The following is a 22,886-nucleotide window of genomic DNA, read 5'->3' as shown; positions in this document are numbered from 1 at the left end:
AAACTCAAAACCATGCATGTATATATATAACTATATATATACATAGAAACCAAATACGTGTGTGTATATGATATTGAGCTTAAGGTACTTAACACACATAATATAAAACCTAAACTAAGTTACCCAAGCTATGAACTTAATCTTCAATAAGCTTGACTTGGTACACTATGCGGATGAAGCTAGAACTTGATCTTTAACTTGAATTATACGTTGCTTCACTCTACAATTCTGCCAACCTCCATTGGATATCGTCGTTGAAGCGCTATTCCATCCATCCTCGAACACGTTGTTTGCCTAGAATAAATATGAAAACACAAACACTAGACAAACAACATTAGACGTAAATTGTTTGTAAAATCACCATCAAAACAAGAAGGCCAACAATCTCCCCCTTTTTTATGATGACAAACAATTTACAAAAAGGAATATATGCATGAAGGAAATGAACATATACAAGATAATACACATGCATATAAACAAGGAATTGTATACTCATAATATTTCTCCCCCTTTGACAACATCAAAAAGGGGACAAAAGAATTAAGAGAGCGAAAGCTCCCCCTACAAATAAGCATGGGTGAGTATAAAACAAGTATAGGGATTACTCCCCCTATCAAAATGCCTTAATGAATATATGCAATGAATGCTAAGGCATACATATGTGAGCAAGCATAGATGAAAAGTATGCTAAACACTCCTCACATACAAAAAGACAATGAAGGCACATATAAATATGTCATTATGAAGATAGTATCTCATTACACTAATATAAAAACCATGTATAAAATAGATTTATGAAATCAAAATAAAAAGAGCATGAGAATCATGCAAAATGTTTTCAAATGAAAATAAAATGAAATCATAAATCACAAGTAAATCATACAAGAACATAAAACCAAATCATCATTGATTTTTAAAAATCAAGAGAGACAACTATATCTAGCTATTGAGCTAGTATCAACCCATGTAAACATTTTAGCATTCGAAAAATAAGATTTGGGAATAAACACCCAATAAATCCGGAGGGTTATATGAACACAAACCTCTTATCAAAATCCAAAATAAATAATCATGAAAACAAAAGATTTGATCAATTAAAATTTTATTTTCATAATCAAAAGATTTTAAGACGTAATTTTCCAAACCAAGAAAAGGAAAAGTAAGAACATTAAAATTCTTGGTTTAAAATTTAAATTTGTTTTGGTACCGAAGAACTCTTGGTACCAAAAAATTTAGGAACATGACCCCTATCATTAAAGCTCAAAGCCCTTGGGTTATGAACCCATTTGGGCACATTTAGTGCACTAACACGGTCAAAGCAATAATCACTCAAATGACCCTTCCGATTGTAATTTGTGCAATGAAAGAGATCGATTTGTTTTTGTGGACCATTAGCTCATGCACGGGAATTATTTGCAAATAAAGATTTTCTTTTAAAATTATTTTGCAAATGAGAAACATTCTTAAACAATGGTCTATTTGGAATATATTGCAACTTAGAAGCTTTTTACATATCAAAACAAAATTTAGCAACTTTAAACCTTTTGAGCTAACTAAGGCTTTAAACCTTTTATCAAAATACCTGAGACGTGTTATGATTTGTAAGCCAGACGAACAAGGATATCCAATCAACAACCATAGTTTCTTCATGCTTTACCAGAAACATTTCTTTATCATTCGCTACAAAAATGATTGTATAATCTACATTTAAATATGAAACCATTATTCTTAAAAAAAATATTGTAAGACTAACACTGTGCACTAGTGTTGAATAAAAAAGAACTGATTAAATATGTATTCTTACAGGAGAATTTAATGAAAGTTACCTCAACCATTACACGGTAATGGATTAACCCATATTCACTAAAGAAAGGGTGCAAATCCTTGACTTTCTGCAAATATAGGCCTTCTAAAAGTGATAGAGCCATAATGCTAATAGACTGAAGAGCAACAACCTCCTCTTCACGATGGTGCTCCATCTAAAACATTAAAGTTCACACAGCCAAAACATATTCAACCAGTTGTCCAAATTGGAGGAATATTAAAGAAAAAGGATCACCAAAAAAATTAGATCATTCCGGATCAAACTTAATCATCATTAAAGATTCATTAGCCCAATTATTGGATTGAAAACAGCTCACTATAAATTTAGGACTGCCAAAGGATCATCTCAATTTATTTAAAAAAAATTAAGAACCTGAAATTCAAAATACAACAGTGGAAGCCCTACATTACAAATCCAGAAGAAGAAAAAAAAGTGACCTATAGCATATGATATTTATTATTTACTAAAAGTTTTATGCTCTATCCCAAAATATTCCCTCCCGTAAACTTATAAAAAATCCTATCTTTATTCAAAAATCCAAAAGATGCTACTTTTGAGAAACATTTCAAGATTATAGTATATGAGATTTAAGAAAACTTAGCGATAAAATAATCACAAAAAAGCAAAAAAACAAGCATGCAGTCAATAAAAGGTAGGGCTTGTGTTCGTGAAAATTCCCCATCCAGGAAACCGAGAATGGAGATCTTTACCTTCGTAGTCGTGACTCCTTCTGAACTGCTCAACGAAACCCTAAGCGGTTCGAATCGCCAAGGAGGAGTGGGCTGAATAGCAAACCTTAGTTGGCCTAATCGTCTACTAATCGAAGACGAAGAGGGAGAGGAGGAAAAAGGCGGCAAGAAAGAAAACGGGGCTCGAGGGGGTGATAGGAAAAAGGCGGCAAGAAAGAAAACGGGGCTCGAGGGGGTGATAAGAGATTTTCCATGGAGTTGTAGACGAGATCGAAACCCTAACCCTAGATTTTTAAAGGGGAAATTTGTTCGGGGTTTAGTGGAGCGGGAAAAAGGAGCCACCTTTTTTTTAAGGAATCGGAGAGAGCGAGGAGCGAGCACCTTGATTCATTTTATACGCGTTTCCTGTGTTGGTTAGGTTCAGTTCATCAGATATTTTCTTTTAAAGAAAGGCAAATGATGGATAATCTAATAATGCATATAGATTTTTGGCAAAACTTTGTTGTAGGTCCCACATGTGCTAGCCAAGTATCTTTTCGGTCCTTTCGGATCATTAATATTTAGAAGTCATCAACCACAGTCATTAATATTATCAATGTCATCAATCTATGTTCTTTTTGCAAATTTCTATAAAATATTGTTGAGAACATCACATGGCTACCAGTTAGAAAAAATTAGTTGCAAGTTTCGTACAAACATGTATGTTGAACTTGTGATTTCACTAATTTTTTTGCTGAACATGCTAGGGTTAGATCATTATCACGTCAGCAAAATCTGATGATGAATGTAATGTTAAGAATCACCACTGTTAACTTTCATCAAATATTAAAGACGCTAACAGTATTTGGGTGGTAGTGGTACATTCCGTTATAAGTGAAAGAAACTTTACTTGTAGAAATAATCAGGTTGTTTTTTGTATGTCTGCTTGCTTACTGCAATACAAATAGCTTATGTTTCTTTTCTTTTTTTCCTTTTTTTCTCTTTTTTTCATTTCTCAAAACTCTTCATACTTATCATAATAATAGTTGCAAGAGATCCCAAGCTGTATGCACTATTTCTGAGAAAAGAACAGAATATTAAGCTGATGAAACTTAAGTTAATTTAAGTAGTAATGAGAAAAACTTGATATAACAGCTATCACAAAATTCAACAGAACAATAAACTTTTTACTATCAACAGGTTTTGCCAAGTATTTACTCTTCGAGTTCGAAGCAAACTATACTCTTTTGAGGTACATTAGAGAAAGAATTAGAGTGATTTTTGTTTTTGCATATTTAGATGTTGATTTTGCATATTTTGATGTAATTAGAGAAGCAACTGTATTTTTCGAATATGGATTCTCTTTACTTATGTGATAATTAAACACGGTCTAATTCTCTTAATCCATACCACGTATCTCAATTCTTATAGATGAGATCACGACACATAAAATTTCCACCAGATATTTTGATAGGTTTTTTCAAGTGTACTAGTAGTTTCAAGACCATACAGATGTTAAAGATTGAGAGTGTAGAACAGGATAACAACTAAATGCATCTAAATATGTAAAAAAACAAGAAATATATGTTGTGAACAAAAAGAGAACACTAAGGCAGAATCGTCCCACCAATACCAGTATACCACACACAGGTTTGTTAATTATTTACAGATTCAAATAACTAGATACTTTATTTCAAAAGAAAAGAACACAATGATATAGTTCAAATCGCATAAACAAGAATTACTATTGCATCATGCGGAAGGGGTAGCAACCAAAAATCAATATAAATATAAGTATCGAGGTAAACAAACTTTAAGTATTTAAAATGAAAACAAACTATCAGGGAGACAATTGACACAAGGGGGAAAAACCTGTATGGGGCATAAATCCAATAATCAAATCCCCCAACTTACAATATAACAGCTGAAGCATTCTGATTCCTACATGTTGATCACAAATACAAGTCCCAGGAGAATACAAAATACAATTGACACAAGGAGAATACAATGAACTTAGCAATACATGGAAGCATACCCGTGTTGCTTCTCCAGAATCCATTTCTAGTATTTGAAGCCTCCTGCTTGCAATTTTTTCTTCCTCCAGGCCATTAGTAAAAGAACCAAATGAAACTGATTGCACTGGTCAAAAGATCACCCAACAATGCTACAAGCTTATTCAATTTCGTTTTCCTTTTGTTAATTTACCCTTGCAAGCTTACACAATAATACAAACACAAACGGTTTGTGGTATCAACTGCCTTTGCTCATAACGAAAATGCAAAGGGGAAGTAACATGAACCACGAAGAGTTCAATTAGTAAAATTTTCATCTCGTTCATTCAACGTTTGTTTCAACGGCTATAAAAGCCTGAACCCATTCACCAAATCCACATGATCGTCGATAGACTTAGACAACTTCTCTGCTTCTCCAATGTATGACTGGGGAGTCAAATTCAAGAGAACGCTCTTTGCTTCTTCTGGCAATTGCAAGCCATTAGTGAACTTTTGAATGCTCTCCTTGCTAACAACTCTTCCTCTGGTGAGATCCTTCAGCTTCTCATATGCCTCTGGGACATTGTATCTGTGCATAACCTAATGCAAGAAAACAAGAGAGAGTCCATCAACAACAAGGGTCTCTTTCGATGGACTCATACAGAAACTGCTAATACTACATCATATGCAAATTTATTAGAAGAGGGGTACTATTGTCAGATATGCATATCAAATATAAATATCCCAATGGTTCACATAACTTTTTAGGCACAACTTTAAACCTTTTGAGCTAACTAATGCTTTAAACCTTTTATCTAAATAACTGAGACATATTATCATTTGTAAGCCAGACGAAAAAGGATATCCAATCAACAACCACAGTTTCTTCATGCTTTACCAGAATATGAGGAGTAAAAGGGCGGCAAGAAAGCGAATGGGGCTCGAGGGGGTGATAAGATTTTTTCCATAGAGTTGTAGACGAGATCGAAACCCTAACCCTAGATTTTTAAAAGGGGAATTTGTTTGGGGTTTAGTGGAGCGGGAAAAAGGAGCCGCTTTTTTTAAGGAATCGGAGAGAGCGACGAGCGAGCGCCTTGATTCATTTTATACGCATTTCCTGTGGAGGTTATGTTCAGTTCATCTGATATTTTCTTTAAAAGGAAGATAAATGATGGATAATCTAATAATACATATAGATTTTTGGCAAAACTTTGTTGTAGGTCCCTCATGTGCTAGCCAAGTATCTTTTCGGTCCTTTCGGATCATTAATATTTAGAAGTCATCAACCACAGTCATTAATATTATCAATGTCATCAATCTATGTTATTTTTGCAAATTTCTGTAAAATATTGTTGAGGAGATCACATGGCTGCTACGTTAGCAAAAATTAGTTGCAAGTTTCATACAAACGTGTATGTTGAACTTGTGATTTCACTAATATTTTTGCTGAACATGGCAGGGTCAGATCATTGTCACGTCAGCAAAATCTGATGACGAATGTAATGTTAAGAATCACCACTGTTAACTTTCATCAAATATTAAAGACGCTAACAGTAGTTGGATGGTAGTGGTACATTCCGTTATAAGTGAAAGAAACTTTACTTGTAGAAACAATCAGGCTATTTTTTGTATGTCCGCTTGCTTTCTGCAATACAAATAGCTCATTTTTCTTTTCTTTTTTTTCCTTTTTTTCTCTTTTTTTCATTTCTCAAAACTCTTGATACTTATCATAAAAATAGTTGCATGAGATCCCAAGCTATTGGCACTTTTTCTGAGAAAAGAACAGAATATTAAGCTGATGAAACTTAAGTTAATTCAAGTAGTAATGAGCAAAACTTGATATAATAGCTATCATGAAATTCAACAGAACAATAAACTTTTTACTGTCAACAGGTTTTGCCAAATATTTACTCTTCGAGTTCGAAGCAGACTGTACTCTTTTGAGGCACTTTAGAGAAAGAACTAGAATGATTTTTGTAAGTGATTTTTGTTTTTTCATAATTAGATGTTGATTTTGCATATTTTGATTTAATTAGAGAAGCAATTGTATTTCTTGGATCTGTATTCTCTTTACTTATGTGATAATTAAACACGGTCTAATTCTCTAAATCCTTACCACTTATCTCAATTCTTATAGACGAGATCACGCCACATAAAATTTCCACCGGATATTTTGATATTTGTTTTCAAGTGTACGAGTAGTTTCAAGACCATACAGATGTTAAAGATTGAGAGAGTAGAACATGACAACAACTAAGAGAATACTAAGGCAGAATCTTCCCACCAATACCAGTATACCACACACATGTTTGTTGATATTTACAGATTCAAGTACCGAGATACTTTATTTCAAAAGAAAAGAACACAAGAATTTTGTTCAAATCGCATAAACAAGAATTACTATTGCATCCTACGGAAGGGGTACCAACCAAAAATCAATATAAATATAAGTGTCGAGGTAAACAAACTTCAAGTATTTCAAATGAAAACAAACTATCAAGGAGACAATTGACACAAGGGGGAAAAACTATCATGGGGGCATAAATCCAATAATCAAATCCCCCGACTTACGATATAATAGCCAAAGCATTCTGATTCCTGTATGTTGATCACAAATACAAGTCCCAGAAGAATACAAAATACAATTGACACAAGGAGAATACAATGAACTTAGCAATACATGGAAGCATACCCTTGTTGCTTCTCAAGAATCCATTTCTAGTATTTGAAGCCTCCTGCTTGCAATTTTCTTCCTCCAGGCCATTAGTAAAAGAACCAAATGAAATGGATTGCACTGGTCTAAAGATCACCCAACAATGCTACAAGCTTATTCAATTTCGTTTTCCTTTTGTTAATTTACCCTTGTAAGCTTACACAATAATACAAACACAAACGGTTTGTAGTATCAACTGCCTTTGCTCATAACGAAAATACAATGGGGAAGTAACATGAACTACAAATAGTTCAATTAGTAAAATTTTTATCTCGCTCATTCAACGTTTGTTTCAACGGCTTTAAAAGCCTGAACCCATTCACCAAATCCACATGATAGTCGATAGACTTAGACAAATTCTCTTCTTCTCCAATGTATGACTGAGGAGTCAAATTCAAGAGAACATTCTTTGCTTCTTCTGGCAATTGCAAGCCATTAGTGAACTTTTGAATGCTCTCCTTGCTAACAACTCTTCCTCTGGTGAGATCCTTCAGCTTCTCATATGCCTCTGGGACGTTTTATCTGTGCATAACCTAATACAAGAAAACAAGAGAGAGTCCATCAGCAACAAGGGTATCTTTTATTCTTTAATATTATTAGTTATTTTGATGTTGATTAAGCAAATGATACTCTTGATAGTGTCTCGTTGGCAGATATTGTACTTTTATTGGAGGAATATGGTGATCTCATGATGAAGTAGACTATCGCGCCATGATTGTAAAAGAAAGCACACTAATTAGCATGACCTAAATAAACAAGGTTCGATGGACTCATACAGAAACTGCTAATACTACATCGTATGCAAATTTATTAGAAGAGGGGTACTATTGTCAGATATGCATATCAAATATAAATATCCTAATGGTTCACACAACATTTTAGGCACAACTTTAAACCTTTTGAGCTAACTAATGCTTTAAACCTTTTATCTAAATACCTGAGACATATTATCATTTGTAAGCCAGACGAAAAAAGATATCCAATCAACAACCACAGTTTCTTCATGCTTTACCAGAAACATTTCTTTATCATTCGCTACAAAAATGATTGTATAATCTACATTTAAATATGAAACCATTATTCTTAAAAAACATAATGTAAGACTAAAATTGTGCACTGGTGTTGAATAAAAAAGCACTTATTAAATATGTATTCTTACAGGAGAATTTAATGAAAGTTACATCGACCATTACACGGTAACGGATTAACCCATACTCACTAAAGAATGGGTACAAATCCTTGACTTTCTGCAAATATCGGCCATCTAAAGGTGATAGAGCCATAATGCTAACAGATTAAAGATCAACAACCTCCTCTTCACGATGATGCTCCATCTAAAATATTAAAGTTCACACAGCCAAAACATATTCAACTAGTTGTCCAAATATGACGAAAATTAAAGAAAAAGGACCACCAAAAAAATTAGATCATTCCGGATCAAATTTAATCATCATTGAAGATTCATAAGCCCAATTATTGTATTGAATATAGCTCACTATAAATTAGGGACTGCCAAAGGATCATCTCAATTTATTTAAAAAAATTAAGAACCTAAAATCCAAAATACAATAGTGGAAGCCCTACATTACAAATCCAGAAGAAGAAAAAAAGTGACCTATAGTATATGATATTTATTATTTACTAAAAGTTTTATTCTCCATCACAAAATATTCCCTCTCGTAAACTTATAAAAAATCCTATCTTTATTCAAAAATCCAAAAGATGCCACTTTTGAGAAACATTTCAAGATTATAGTACATGAGATTTAAGAAAACTTAGTAATAAAATAATCGTAAAAAAGCAAAAGCCAAGCATGCAGTCAATAAAAGGCAGGGCTTGTGTTCGTGAAAATTCCCCAGCCAGGAAAACGAGAATGGAGATCTTTACCTTCGTAGCCATGACTCCTTCTGAACTGCTCAGCGAAAACCTAAGTGGTTCGAATCGCCGAGGAGGGGTGGGCTGAATCCGAAACCATAGATGGCTTGATCGTCTACGATCGAAGTCGAAGAGGGAGAGGAGGAAAAGGGTGGCAAGAAAGTGAACGGGGCTCGAGGGGGTGATAAGAGCTTTTCCATGGAGTTGTAGACGAGATCGAAACCCTAACCCTAGATTTTTAAAGGGGGAATTTGTTTGGGGTTTAGTGGAGCGAGAAAAAGGAGTCGCTTTTTTTAAGGAATCGAAGAGAGCAAGGAGCGAGCGCCTTGATTCATTTTATACGTGTTTCCTGTGGAGGTTAGGTTCAGTTCATCTGATATTTTCTTTAAAAGGAAGATAAATGATGTATAATCTAATAATGCATATAGATTTTTGGCAAAACTTTGTTGTAGGTCCCTCATATGCTAGCCAAGTATCTTTTCGGTCATTTCGGATCATTAATATTTAGAAGTCGTCAACCACAGTCATTAATATTATCAATGTCATCAATCTATGTTCTTTTTGCAAATTTCTGTAAAATATTGTTGAGGAGATCACATGGCTGCTACGTTAGCAAAAGTTAGTTGCAAGTTTCATACAAACGTGTATGTTGAACTTATGATTTCACTAATATTTTTGTTGAACATAGCAGGGTCAGATCATTGTCACGTCTACAAAATCTGATGACGAATGTAATGTTAAGAATCACCACTGTTAACTTTCATCAAATATTAAAGACGCTAACTGTATTTGGGTGGTAGTGGTACATTCCGTTATAAGTGAAAGAAACTTTACTTGTAGAAATAATCAGGCTGTTTTTTGTATGTCCGCTTGCTTACTGCAATACAAATAGCTCATTTTTCTTTTCTTTTTTTCCTTTTTTTCTCTTTTTTTTCATTTCTCAAAACTCATCATACTTATCATAAAAATAGTTGCATGAGATCCCAAGCTATAGGCACTATTTATGAGAAAAGAACAGAATATTAAGCTGATGAAACTTAAGTTAATTCAAGTAGTAATGAGCAAAAGTTAATATAACAGCTATCATAAAATTCAACAGAACAATAAACTTTTTACTGTCAACAGGTTTTGCCAAATATTTACTCTTCGAGTTCGAAGAAAACAAGAGAGAGTCCATCAGCAACAAGGGTCTCTTTTATTCTTTAATATTATTGGTTATTTTGATGTTGATTGAGCAAATGATACTCTTGATAGTGCCTCGTTGGCAGATATTGTACTTTTATTGGAGGAATATGGTGATCTCACGATGAAGCAGACTATCGTGTAATGATTTATTACTAAGGTTGATTATCAAGTTATGACTTTCGCTGCTTGATGGGTTGTGTTGATTGAATACCTTCAACAGGAGATAGGTGTGTTTCTACCTCAGGCTATAGAAATACATCGTAATAATCAGGTTCTTACATATATTGCCAATGGTACAGACTAAGTCTTATGAAATGATATTAAGCAAAATGTCACTTCACATGTCAACTCAGACAGATAGGTAACGGTTTCCCTAAAACATTACCTTTTTTTTGGTGGGGGGGGAGGAGTAAGGGGAAGGGATTTTTTTGCTTAGATTTAACTTGCTAAAAATGGAATTGGGATCCTCACCTAATATGTAATATTTCCTAATGAGTTTTGTGAAGAATTGGGAGTGGGACCCACAAGGATGGGTGGGAAAATGAAAGGCCATGATGAAAACTAAAGGCTAGCATCACCTTATTAGGAGATTTCAGGAGATTTTCATTAGGAGAGGATCACAGTCCTATTGAGACTTAATGTAATTATATTCTATTTGTTTTCGAGTGAAAATACCCCTATCTTGGACTGTCATCTTTCCCAACATATAGTCAAAATGCTGAGGGAGGTGGAATTAGATGTCCTATATAAAACTTTCAAAAACAATACAACATACAAGCAGACCTTTGATATTACATCATATAACCAACAAAAGCACAAAAAAAGAAAATTATACGAAAGCAGTCATAACAAAGTCTATGTTGAATATTTTTTTTCAACAATCACATGGGCTGCTACAGCAGCCCATGTTTTCAATTTTTTGTCAGAAGTTATGGGCCCCACTAAAGAAAATTTAAGACGTGGGTCCCACGAGCATAGTAAAATATTATTATTTTATTAGTGCATAATGTTTTCCCAAACACTATAAATAGACCCTAAATCCTTAAAGGAAATTCATTCTAAAAATAACAATCAATATATACAGATATATATGTTGTAGAATAGCTAGTGCTCGTAGGAACAGTGCCTAAACCGAGAAGGTCTTATAGATGGAGGAGATCTTTGTCTTATAGATCGAGGAGATCTTTGCCTGATAGATCGAGAAGATCTTTGCCTAATAGATCGAGGAGATCATTGTCTTATAGATTGAGGAGATCTTTGCCTGATAGATCGAGGAGAACTTTGCCTTATAGATCGAGGAGATCTTGACAGTACTGGGTCGTTGCACACCAAAGTACTGGACTGTTGTTCCTGGAAGCAATTTAGCCTTGGGATCCTTGCACCGGAGTAGGCTAAATAATGCTTTAAGCATAGCATTTTACAAACACACATCAGCTGAGTTGGAAAATTTTAAATTACTGCACTTTAGTTTTCTATTCGGTTTTTGCCGTTATATATCTGTATTAATCCAGATTTAACCATGGACGCTAACAGTCTAAAGGGAAGTGCAGTGCACTGTCAGGACTTATTGTTTGTATTGGTTCTATAAGCACCTCCCACACCTGGTCCAGGTCTTCATTGAGACGAGACTCATTTACCTACACATGATGGAGAAGAAATAATGAATTAAGAAACGAAGAGAGTTACAAAGCAGTGTAATTTCATGAGTCATGTCATTATTAACTATGTAATTTGGAATGAGACATATTGATGGCACTGTATAAAAAATGTACAATCAAAGTATTATTACTTTAAAATAATGAGCTTTAAACTTCAAACTAATTTGGGCAAGTTTTAGAGTAAACTTGATTAAATGTAGTGGTGGTAAATTATGACCCGACCCATCAACCCGATTTGACCTGATCCGTTTATATTGGGTATGGGTCGAGTTATATGGGTTGAGTCATAAACGGGTCAACCCGAACTGACCCGTTTATTAGATGGGTAAATTAGGGTTGACCCGAACTGACCCGTGTAACCCAATACCGACCCGTTTAATTCTAAATGGGTTGCAAACTCCAAATATGAAGATCATCTTTGTCATCTTCATCCTCCTCCTTCTCCTCTCTCTCCTCTTCCTTCGACCCCCAGTTTCCCGCCAGGTCCAACGTCTCCGGCACGGTCGGCCGCATCTTAGCCCTCATCGATAGTGGCCTTCATCGATAGCGAGCCAGCATTTCAGTGGTCAAGATCGGTCGTGGTTCCGCTCGTACGGACAAGATCGGAGGAGGATAAGGGGAGGTCGGAGAAGGTGAGGAAATGGGTGCCCGACGTGCTCTGCGACCTGGCGAGCTGCGAGAAGCTAGAGAACCTGTCGCTGTTGGGGAACTACTTCACCTCGATGGGGGAGAGCTACTGGGATCTGGTCAAGAGCGGAGCTCTAATCTGAAGAGGAACTAAGTTGTAGGGTTGAAGGGTCAGAGGTTAGCCTGGGAGTGCGTTGGTTTTTTTTCTAAAGCCTAGGTTCTGTCCGGTTTTGACTTTTATGCCGTGCGAGGATTAGAGGGATTGGGGGGTTCGTCGGAGTGAGGTGATAGCAAAAAAGGCAGGGACCGTGGTTTATAATGTTGTGAATAAGCGGCAACCTAATCCTTAATTAGGAATGTTTATTAAAAGGGTCAATCTCTTGTACAATCTATGTAGCGGTATTGCTTATTTTGACTCGTGATTGTCGAAAGAGTCAAAAGAATTTCATCTTGATCTATATAGAATCCAGTATTGCTTATTTTGACTCGTGATTGTCGAAAGAGTCAAAAGAATTTCATCTTGATCTATATAGAATCCATGATATTGAACTGAGATTTGATAAACACGAAAGAGTCAAAAGAATTTCATCTTGATCTATATAGAATCCATGATATTGAACTGAGATTTGATAAACAGGTCATTCGGGTTATATGGGTCGAGTCGGGTAATCCGTTTAATAAACGGGTCAGATCACATTGACTCATTTGTTAAACGGGTCGGGTCGGGTCACACTTATACAGGTTGGGTCAACTATGACCCTACCCGACCCAACCCGACCCATTTGCCACCCCTAATTAAATGTTAACATTGGGATTGTCTTTATACGTCGGCAGCATATTGAGCAAAAAAGGAGCTTTTGCCACTTTTAGATGTACCTTTCTTCGCACCAACTACTCAGACGTACAGACAGAATTTTTTCAAAAGAATCATGCCAGATACCATTGTTATGGATCCCAAATAATAGATCTAAAGGAAATTGAAAATGATAGCAAAGACATAGTTCATACAATATTTTTGAGGGAAATGGTTAGTACAATTTTAGAAAAGAAATACTTATATAGAAATAAACATAAACATCGGTAAAATCATATATATTATTAAATGGATGTACATTGGATAGAAATTATGTTAACAGCAAGACAAGAATTCATCTTGAAATGGATCTACATTTCTATGATCTTGTAATTCATAGAATTTAGTATCTTGCATTAGTGACGAATTCAAATTCAACATATGCCCAACCCAAATAGTTAAAGAAAGAACAGAACAAACAACATACATGAAGCAAAGAATGACGACAGCGGCACATTTCCTACCAATAACACATCTAGCTTTATATGTAAATCTCTAGTGATAACGATCTCATATAGATTTTACTACTAACATGAAGCTTCCGGATTCCTTGTAGTGCACTTTTGTATGCCAAGAGAGAATACCCAGATCCAAAACCCAAATTCCGCAAAACAGTGGAATCAGTCAAATCCCTCTGTCAATGATTACACAAGCAATAAGTATAGGATCACCTTACCAAAATGAAACACTAAGACTTCACATTAGGTACTCCTCAAGAAACATGAATAAAGATGGAAAAGTAAATGATACATACCAGCATACGAGAGATGGGCAATTTCGAATTGAGCTAGCAGATAAAATAGCATTAGCCAAACACAAGTTGCCCTCACTATTCTCAAAATCAATGGAATTAACTTTATGAGGCATAGTTGAAGATCCAATCTCCCCAGCCTTGGTCATCTTAAAAGCAAAATTATCATGAAATCGTTTAGTTCCAAATTGGAAGTTTGGGAGCTAAAATATGTCCTAATATTTTAGGGGTATAGTGGTCAAGCATAAGAAAGTTACCTTCTTAAAATTACCTAATGAGATATAGCTCCATATGTCCCGATCAAAATCAGTCAGGATGTTATTAAACTGAACAACTGCATTGAAAAGCTTTGCGATATAGTCATGCAGCTCAATCTATATACGGAGCAAGCAACAGGCTCAGATAGAGAGTATGCATGCAAGCCAAGTGCCATTCCATTCATAGGCCACATTGACGTAACCTTTCAGACAACACAAACTTAACAAAATTATTAGCTGGCGCTACAATTCCGTTATTATTTATGCACTAACTAGTTGGTGTAGAATAGGCTAATTGATAAATGTACTGTAATTCCAAGATAGATGGATAACCTGCAAGTGTATCTACTTATTATCAAGTTTGCACATGATAGTATCTACTTACTATATGAATCACCTTTTGTAAACTCTTGAAATGTGAAATGGCAAAAAAGAACCTACATTTCAGTCACCTGAGTCGATTGCAAAATTCATATTAAAGAAAATTCTGAGGATCAATTAGTTATACACTTTTACAGTTTGTATAGTTGCCTAAATCTTCACGAGGACTGTTTACTAGTAAAGTAGTTCAAGCAGAGAACAATGAATACAAGCAGCAGTGTCAAAAAAGTATAGGTAAATAAAGTACTCCTCCCTTTAATAAAACTTGTCCAAGTCATCCGCAAAGAAAAAACCATATAAAAATCGTCTATGCACTACTTAATAACGCAAAAAAAATCCATCAAGCTGAAATGAATCAGATAGGTAAAACATTGCAAAGAGAAAAGTAGTAGAAGTAAATAAACATGCCTGTGTCACGTAAGGGTTGAAACCTAACCCCAAAGAGGTCATGAACTCAGCTGTAACAGTTGGCCAATCAATATCAGGACATGCAACTTTATGTGCATTGTAGTTTCCAATAGCTCCAGCACAGTTGCCCAATATTTGCACTTCTATAAAGGTCTTCCCTACTTCACTTAGTCTGAAAGCAAAATTTGCCATCTCCTTTCCCAAAGTAGTGGGTGAAGCAGGCTACAAAGGGAGTTAGAAGATATCAGAACTAAACCACATAAAGCTATTACAAAAGCAAATCATTTATTCCTATAGCTTAACGATGAAAATTATCAATATGATATTTCAGCTGCTTTGAGCAGTCAACTTAGTATATGTCCGCTTCTAATATTGCCCATGTCATGCCCCAGCCTAACGGGCCTATTGGTGCAGTACAAGACATGGGACCCAACAAGTGTAACGTGTTGTTTGGCTCAACCTACTACCAAAATCGACTAACCGATGTTACACTTAAATAATTTAAGCCACTTAAATTCTCACTCATTTCCTGATGTTCGACTAAATAGGATTGTCACAAATACCCCACCTTACATAAGCGACGTCCTCATCATGACATGACAAGTGGCACATCCTGGTATCACTAGGTTATGTGGACTCTAAAGGTGGCTCCCACCGCACTCACGCAATACTGCACTTAGCCCCGCATAGCACTTAGCTCCACACTTCTGACTCGCAACTGCTATGATACAATTTGTCACGTCCTGGGCCGCCGGGCCCATTAGTGCAGTACAAGCCGTGGGACCTACCAAGTGTTACACGTTTGGCTCAACCCACTGCCAAAATCAACTAGGCGTGTTACACTTGAGTCTTGGGCATACCTATTTAAGCAACTTAACTTCTCACTCATTTTCTGATGTGGGACTAAATTAGAAACAAAGACATGATTATATTATTTTTAACCTTCAGATTGAAAAGGTTCCATTCAATTTATTTCATAGCATTAAGCTAACAACTCGTGAAGAAAGGAATGTAGAACATGTCCTGTAAACATATATGAACGAAGATAGACAATATAACCTTTATCAAACCAGTAATTATACATGATGTATTAGACCCATGTAGAAAATTCCTGAGTTTCAGCACGTAATCATTATTTAATTTTTTCTATATATGCCCCCTTCCAATCATTATTTAATTTTTTCTATATATGCCCCCTTCCCCACCAAAAAAGCTTACTTTTGTATAAAAAAAATTCACCGAAATGACCAGCCAGAAATCTTTGAGTTATTTCAACCAAAAAAATCCACCACCAGGACATTAGGGAAAAGTTCTTAGTGGAATATTACCCTGTGCACCTAAGATTAAGTTTAACTTTTTAAACCCAAGAGTACTTTGTTTTTCTTTGAGTACTCCCACTTCTCTAATCCTTCTCTAAACGTGCTCTTGTCAGTTGCATCCCTTCTCCATTTGGGATAAATTTCATTAAGAATTTAGGATTGCTAAATAAATTAGTTCATGGAAATGAAAAAGAATTTTTCTTTTTCCTTGAAGCATTCTCTGCATTTTCTTAGTCTAATAGCTTCTGATTCTTTTTTTTAAATCAATATATACAATAAACTATGCCCTTCTATATGTAAACACAAATAAAAGGGAAATATAAGATTTTCAATTATGCTTATATAGCATTAAAGTTTTTGTAGATAACAACTAATCAACAAAAAGTTGGTATTCCATTATAACAAGAGTTGCCTCTCATCTAGAACTGAAAATACCTGCCCATGACTGCGAGACAACATGGAGATATGAGCATTTTCCTTCGCTAATTTGCATATTGCATTCAACAACTCAATCATCACAGGAAATATGACAGTGTTGAATGCCTCCTTCAGTGCCAATGTGTGGCCTAAATTATTTATATCATCTGATGTACAAGCAAAATGGAAAAACTCCAAATCCTAAAAAAGAATTTTGTAGAATCTGATGTCTAATATTAAGCATCAAATGAAATCTTCGAAACCACAATTAGTCATAGTTATAAAACGAGGAAGCATAGAGTACCCACAACAAGGAACATCAAAAACTCACATCAGCAATCTCAGCATTCGATTGACATTTCTATTTCAAGAAGTATTCCACTACCTTAACATCGTGGTTAGTTACTTTTTCAATCTTTTTCACTTCCAAAGCATCAGCTTTGCTGAAGCCACTAACTATACTTTCTAAATAAGACCTGGCATTCTCACTAAAGCTTTGAACCTCTTTGATTTCAGGTATTTCTGTTATATTTAGCAACCATTTTACCTAAAAAAGAATCGCTTCAGATTAGCATTTTGCACTAAGTAGCCAACATGAAAATATAACTACAGTGGCTAGCTTTGTCAGATCATGATGGGTAATGGAGAAAGATGTAAACCTTTTTTACTTGTAAGTTACCTCTTTCTCCATTACCCAAGACATGACTACACTATGACAAGTTTTAATGAAGACTACTACCTATATCAAAGTAGAGGATGGATGTTTTGTCAGATTGTAAAAGAAAGCACACTAATAAGTATGACCTAAATAAACAATGTTCGATGGACTTATACAGAAACTACTAATACTACATCATATGCAAATTTATTAGAAGAGGGCTACTATTGTCAGATATGCATATCAAATATAAATATCCCAACGGTTCACAGAACATTTAAGGCACAACTTTAAAGCTTTTGAGTTAACTAAGGCTTTAAACCTTTTATCTAAATACCTGAGACATATTATGATTTGTAAGCCAGAAGAACAACGATATCCAATCAACAACCACAGTTTCTTCATGCTTTACCAGAAACATTTCTTTATCATTCGCTACAAAAATGATTGTATAATCTACATTTAAATATGGAACAATTATTCTTAAAAAAAACTTAATGTAAGACTAACACTGTGCACGGGTGTTGAATAAAAAAGCACTTATTAAATCTGTATTCTTATAGGAGAATTTAATGAAAGTTATCTCGACCATTACACGGTAACGGATTAACCCATATTCACTAAAGAATGGGTGCAAGTCCTTGACTTTCTGCAAATATCGGCCATCTAAAGGTGATACAGCCATAATGCTAAAAGACTCAAGATCAACATCCTCCTCTTTACGATGATGCTCCATCTAAAATATTAAAGTTCACATAGCTAAAACATATTCAACCAGTTGTCCAAGTATGAGGAAAATTGAAGAAAAAGAATCACAAAAAAAAGTAGATCATTTCGGATCAAACTTAATCATCATTGAAGATTCATAAGCCCAATTATTGGATTGAATACAACTCACTATAAATTGGGGACTGCCAAAGGATCATCTCAATTTATTTAAAAAAAATTAAGAACCTGAAATTTAAAATACAACAGTGGAAGCCCTACATTACAAATCCAGAAGAAGAAAAAAAAGTGACCAATAGCATATGATATTTATTATTTACTAAAAGTTTTAGGCTCTATCCCAAAATATTCCCTCCCGTAAACTTATAAAAAATCCTATCTTTATTCAAAAATCTAAAAGATGCCACTTTTGAGAAACATTTCAAGATTATAGTACATGAGATTTAAGAAAACTTAGCAACAAAATAATCAAAAAAAAGTAAAAAACAAGCATGCAGTCAATAAAAGGCATGGCTTGTGTTCGTGAAAATTCCCTAGCTAGGAATCCGGGAATGGAGATATTTACCTTTGTAGTCATGACTCCTTCTGAACTGCTCAACGAAACCTTAAGTTATTCGAATCGCTGAGGATGGGCGGGCTGAATCCGAAACCCTAGCTGGCATGATCGTATGCTGATCGAAGTTGAAGAGGGAGAGGAGTAAAAGGGCGGCAAGAAAACGAACGGGGCTCGAAGGGGTGATAAGAGCTTTTCCTTGGAGTTATAGACGATATCGAAACCCTAACCCTAGATTTTTAAGGGGGGAATTTGTTCGGGGTTTAGTGGAGCAGGAAAAAGGAGCCGCCTTTTTTTTAAGGAATCGGAGAGAGTGAGGAGACAGCGCCTCGATTCATTTTATACGCATGTCATGTGGAGGTTAGGTTCAGTTCATCAGATATTTTCTTTAAAAGGAAGGTAAATGATGGATAATCTAATAATGCATATAGATTTTTGGCAAAACTTCGTTGTAGGTCCCTCATGTGCTAGCCAAGTATCTTTTTGGTCCTTTCGAATCATTAATATTTAGAATCGTCAACCACAGTCATAAATATTATCAATGTCATCAATCCATATTCTCTTTGCAAATTTCTGTAAAATATTGTTGAGGAGATCACATGGCTGCTACGTTAGAAAAAATTAGTTGCAAGTTTCATACAAACGTGTATGTCGAACTTGTGATTTCACTAATATTTTTGCTGAACATGGCAGGGTCAGATCATTGTCACGTCAGAAAAATCTAACTTGTGATTTCACTAATATTTTTGCTGAACATGGCAGGGTCAGATCATTGTCACGTCAGAAAAATCTGATGACGAATGTAATGTTAAGAATCACCACTGTTAACTTTCATCAAATATTAAAGACGCTAAAATCACCACTGTTAACTTTCATCAAATATTAAAGACGCTAACAGTATTTGGGTGGTAGTGGTACATTCCATTATAAGTGAAAGAAACTTTACTTGTAGAAATAATCAGGCTATTTTTTGTATGTCCGCTTGCTTACTACAATACAAATAGCTCATTTTTCTTTTCTTTTTTTCCTTTCTTTCTCTTTTTTTTCATTTCTCAAAACTCTTCATACTTATCATAAAAATAGTTACATGAGATCCCAAGCTATAGGCACTATTTCTGAGAAAAGAACAGAATATTAAGCTGATGAAACTTAAGTTAATTCAAGTAGTAATGAGAAAAACTTTATATAACAGCTATCACGAAATTCAACAGAACAATAAACTTTTTACTGTCAATAGGTTTTGCCAAATATTTACTTTTCGAGTTCGAAGAAAACTGTACTCTTTTGAGGCACGTTAGAGAAAGAACTAGAGTGATTTTTGTAAGTGATTTTTGTTTTTGCATATTTAGGTGTTGATTTTGCATATTTTGATATAATTTGAGAAGCAACTGTATTTTTCGGATCTGGATTCTCTTTACTTATGTGATAAAAACATGGTCTAATTATCTCAATCCTTACCACATATCTCAATTCTTATAGACGAGATCACGCCACATAAAATTTCCACCGGATATTTTGATATTGAGAGAGTAGAACAGGATAATAACTAACAACATTTATATATGTAAAAAACAAGAAATCTATGTTGTGAACAAAAAGAGAATACTAAGGCAGAATCGTCCCACCAATACCTGTATACGACACACAGGTTTGTTGATATTTACAGATTCAAGTACACAAATACTTTATTTCAAAAGAAAAGAACACAAGCATATGGTTCAAATCGCAAAAACAAGATTGCATCCTGCGGAAGGGGTAGCTACCAAAAATCAATATAAATATAAGTGTCGAGGTAAACAAACTTCAAGTATTTCAAATGAAAACAAACTATCAAGGAGACAATTGACACAAGGGGGAAAAACCTGCATGGGGGCGTAAATCCAATAATCAAATCCCCCGACTTACAATATAACAGCCGAAGCATTTTTTGGATATAAAATACAATTGACACAAGGAGAATACAATGAACTTAGCAATACATGGAAGCGTACCCGTGTTGCTTCTCCATAATCCATTTCTAGTATTTGAAGCCTCCTGCTTGCAATTTTCTTCCTCCAAGCCATAAGTAAAAGAACCAAATGAAACTGATTGCACTGGTCTAAAGATCACCCAACAATGCTACAAGCTTATTCAATTTCGTTTTCCTTTTGTTAATTTACCCTTGCAAGCTTACACAATAATACAAACACAAACGGTTTGTGGTATCAACTGCCTTTGCTCATAACGAAAATGCAAAGGGGAAGTAACATGAACCACGAAGAATTCAATTAGTAAAATTTTCATCTTGTTCATTCAACGTTTGTTTCAACGGCTATAAAAGCCTGAACCCATTAACCAAATCCACATGATCGTCGATAGACTTAGACAACTTCTCTGCTTCTCTAATGTATGACTGGGGAGTCAAATTCAAGAGAACGCTCTTTGCTTCTTCTGGCAATTGCAAGCAATTAGTAAACTTTTGAATTCTCTCCTTGCTGACAACTCTTCCTCTGGTGAGATCCTTCAGCTTCTCATATGCCTCTGGGACATTGTATCTGCGCATAACCTAATGCAAGAAAACAAGAGAAGTCCATCAGCAACAAGGGTCTCTTTTATTCTTTAATATTATTGGTTACTTTGATGTTGATTGAGCAAATTATATTCTTGATAGTGTCTCGTTGGCAGATATTGTACTTTTATTGGAGGAACTAACAGTATTTGGGTGGTAGTGGTACATTCCATTATAAGTGAAAGAAACTTTACTTGTAGAAATAATCAGGCTGTTTTTTGTATGTCCGCTTGCTTACTGCAATAAAAATAGCACATTTTTCTTTTCTTTTTTTCCTTTTTTCTCTTTTTTCATTTCTCAAAACTCTGCATACTTATCATAATAATAGTTGCATGAGATCCCAAGCTATAGGCATTATTTCTGAGAAAAGAACAGAATATTAAGCAGATGAAACTTAAGTTAATTCAAGTAGTAATGAGCAAAACGTGATATAACGACTATCACAAAATTCAACAGCAATAAACTTTTTACTGTCAACAGGTTTTGCCAAATATTTACTCTTCGAGTTCGAAGCAAACTATACTCTTTTGAGGCACATTAGAAAAAGAACTAGAGTGATTCAATTCTAATAGATGAGATCACGCCACATAAATTTTCCACGGGATATTTTGATAGTTGTTTTCAAGTGTACTAGTAGTTTCAAGACCATACAGATGTTAAAGATTGAGAAAGTAGAACAGGACAACAACTAACTGCATCTAAATATCAGATGTTAAAGATTGAGAGAGTAGAACAGGATAATAACTAACAACATTTATATATGTAAAAAACAAGAAATCTATGTTGTGAACAAAAAGAGAATACTAAGGCAGAATCGTCCCACCAATACCTGTATACGACACACAGGTTTGTTGATATTTACAGATTCAAGTACACAAATACTTTATTTCAAAAGAAAAGAACACAAGCATATGGTTCAAATCGCAAAAACAAGATTGCATCCTGCGGAAGGGGTAGCTACCAAAAATCAATATAAATATAAGTGTCGAGGTAAACAAACTTCAAGTATTTCAAATGAAAACAAACTATCAAGGAGACAATTGACACAAGGGGGAAAAACCTGCATGGGGGCGTAAATCCAATATTCAAATCCCCCGGCTTACAATATAACAGCCGAAGCATTCTGATTCCTGTATGTTGATCACAAATACAAGTACCAGGAGAATATAAAATACAATTGACACAAGGAGAATACAATGAACTTAGCAATACATGGAAGCGTACCCGTGTTGCTTCTCCATAATCCATTTCTAGTATTTGAAGCCTCCTGCTTGCAATTTTCTTCCTCCAAGCCATAAGTAAAAGAACCAAATGAAACTGATTGCACTGGTCTAAAGATCACCCAAAAATGCTACAAGCTTATTCAATTTTGTTTTCCTTTTGTTAATTTACCCTTGCAAGCTTACACAATAATACAAACACAAACGGTTTGTGGTATCAACTGCCATTGCTCATAACAAAAATGCAAAGGGG

The 22,886-nt window shown here is 34.9% G+C and overlaps 2 pseudogenes; both read right to left on the bottom strand.

The window, feature by feature from the left end:
• The window catches only part of LOC109845847, a 74,774-nt pseudogene extending 70,222 nt beyond the window's left edge, over window positions 1–4,552 (bottom strand).
• Window positions 4,690–22,861, bottom strand: LOC109845846 (annotated as a pseudogene).

Source organism: Asparagus officinalis, chromosome 6, assembly GCF_001876935.1.
Source record: "Asparagus officinalis chromosome 6, Aspof.V1, whole genome shotgun sequence".
Lineage (NCBI taxonomy): Eukaryota > Viridiplantae > Streptophyta > Magnoliopsida > Asparagales > Asparagaceae > Asparagus > Asparagus officinalis.
The sequence above is the reverse complement of the archived record's forward strand: the minus strand, read 5'-3'. Positions and strand labels throughout refer to the sequence as shown.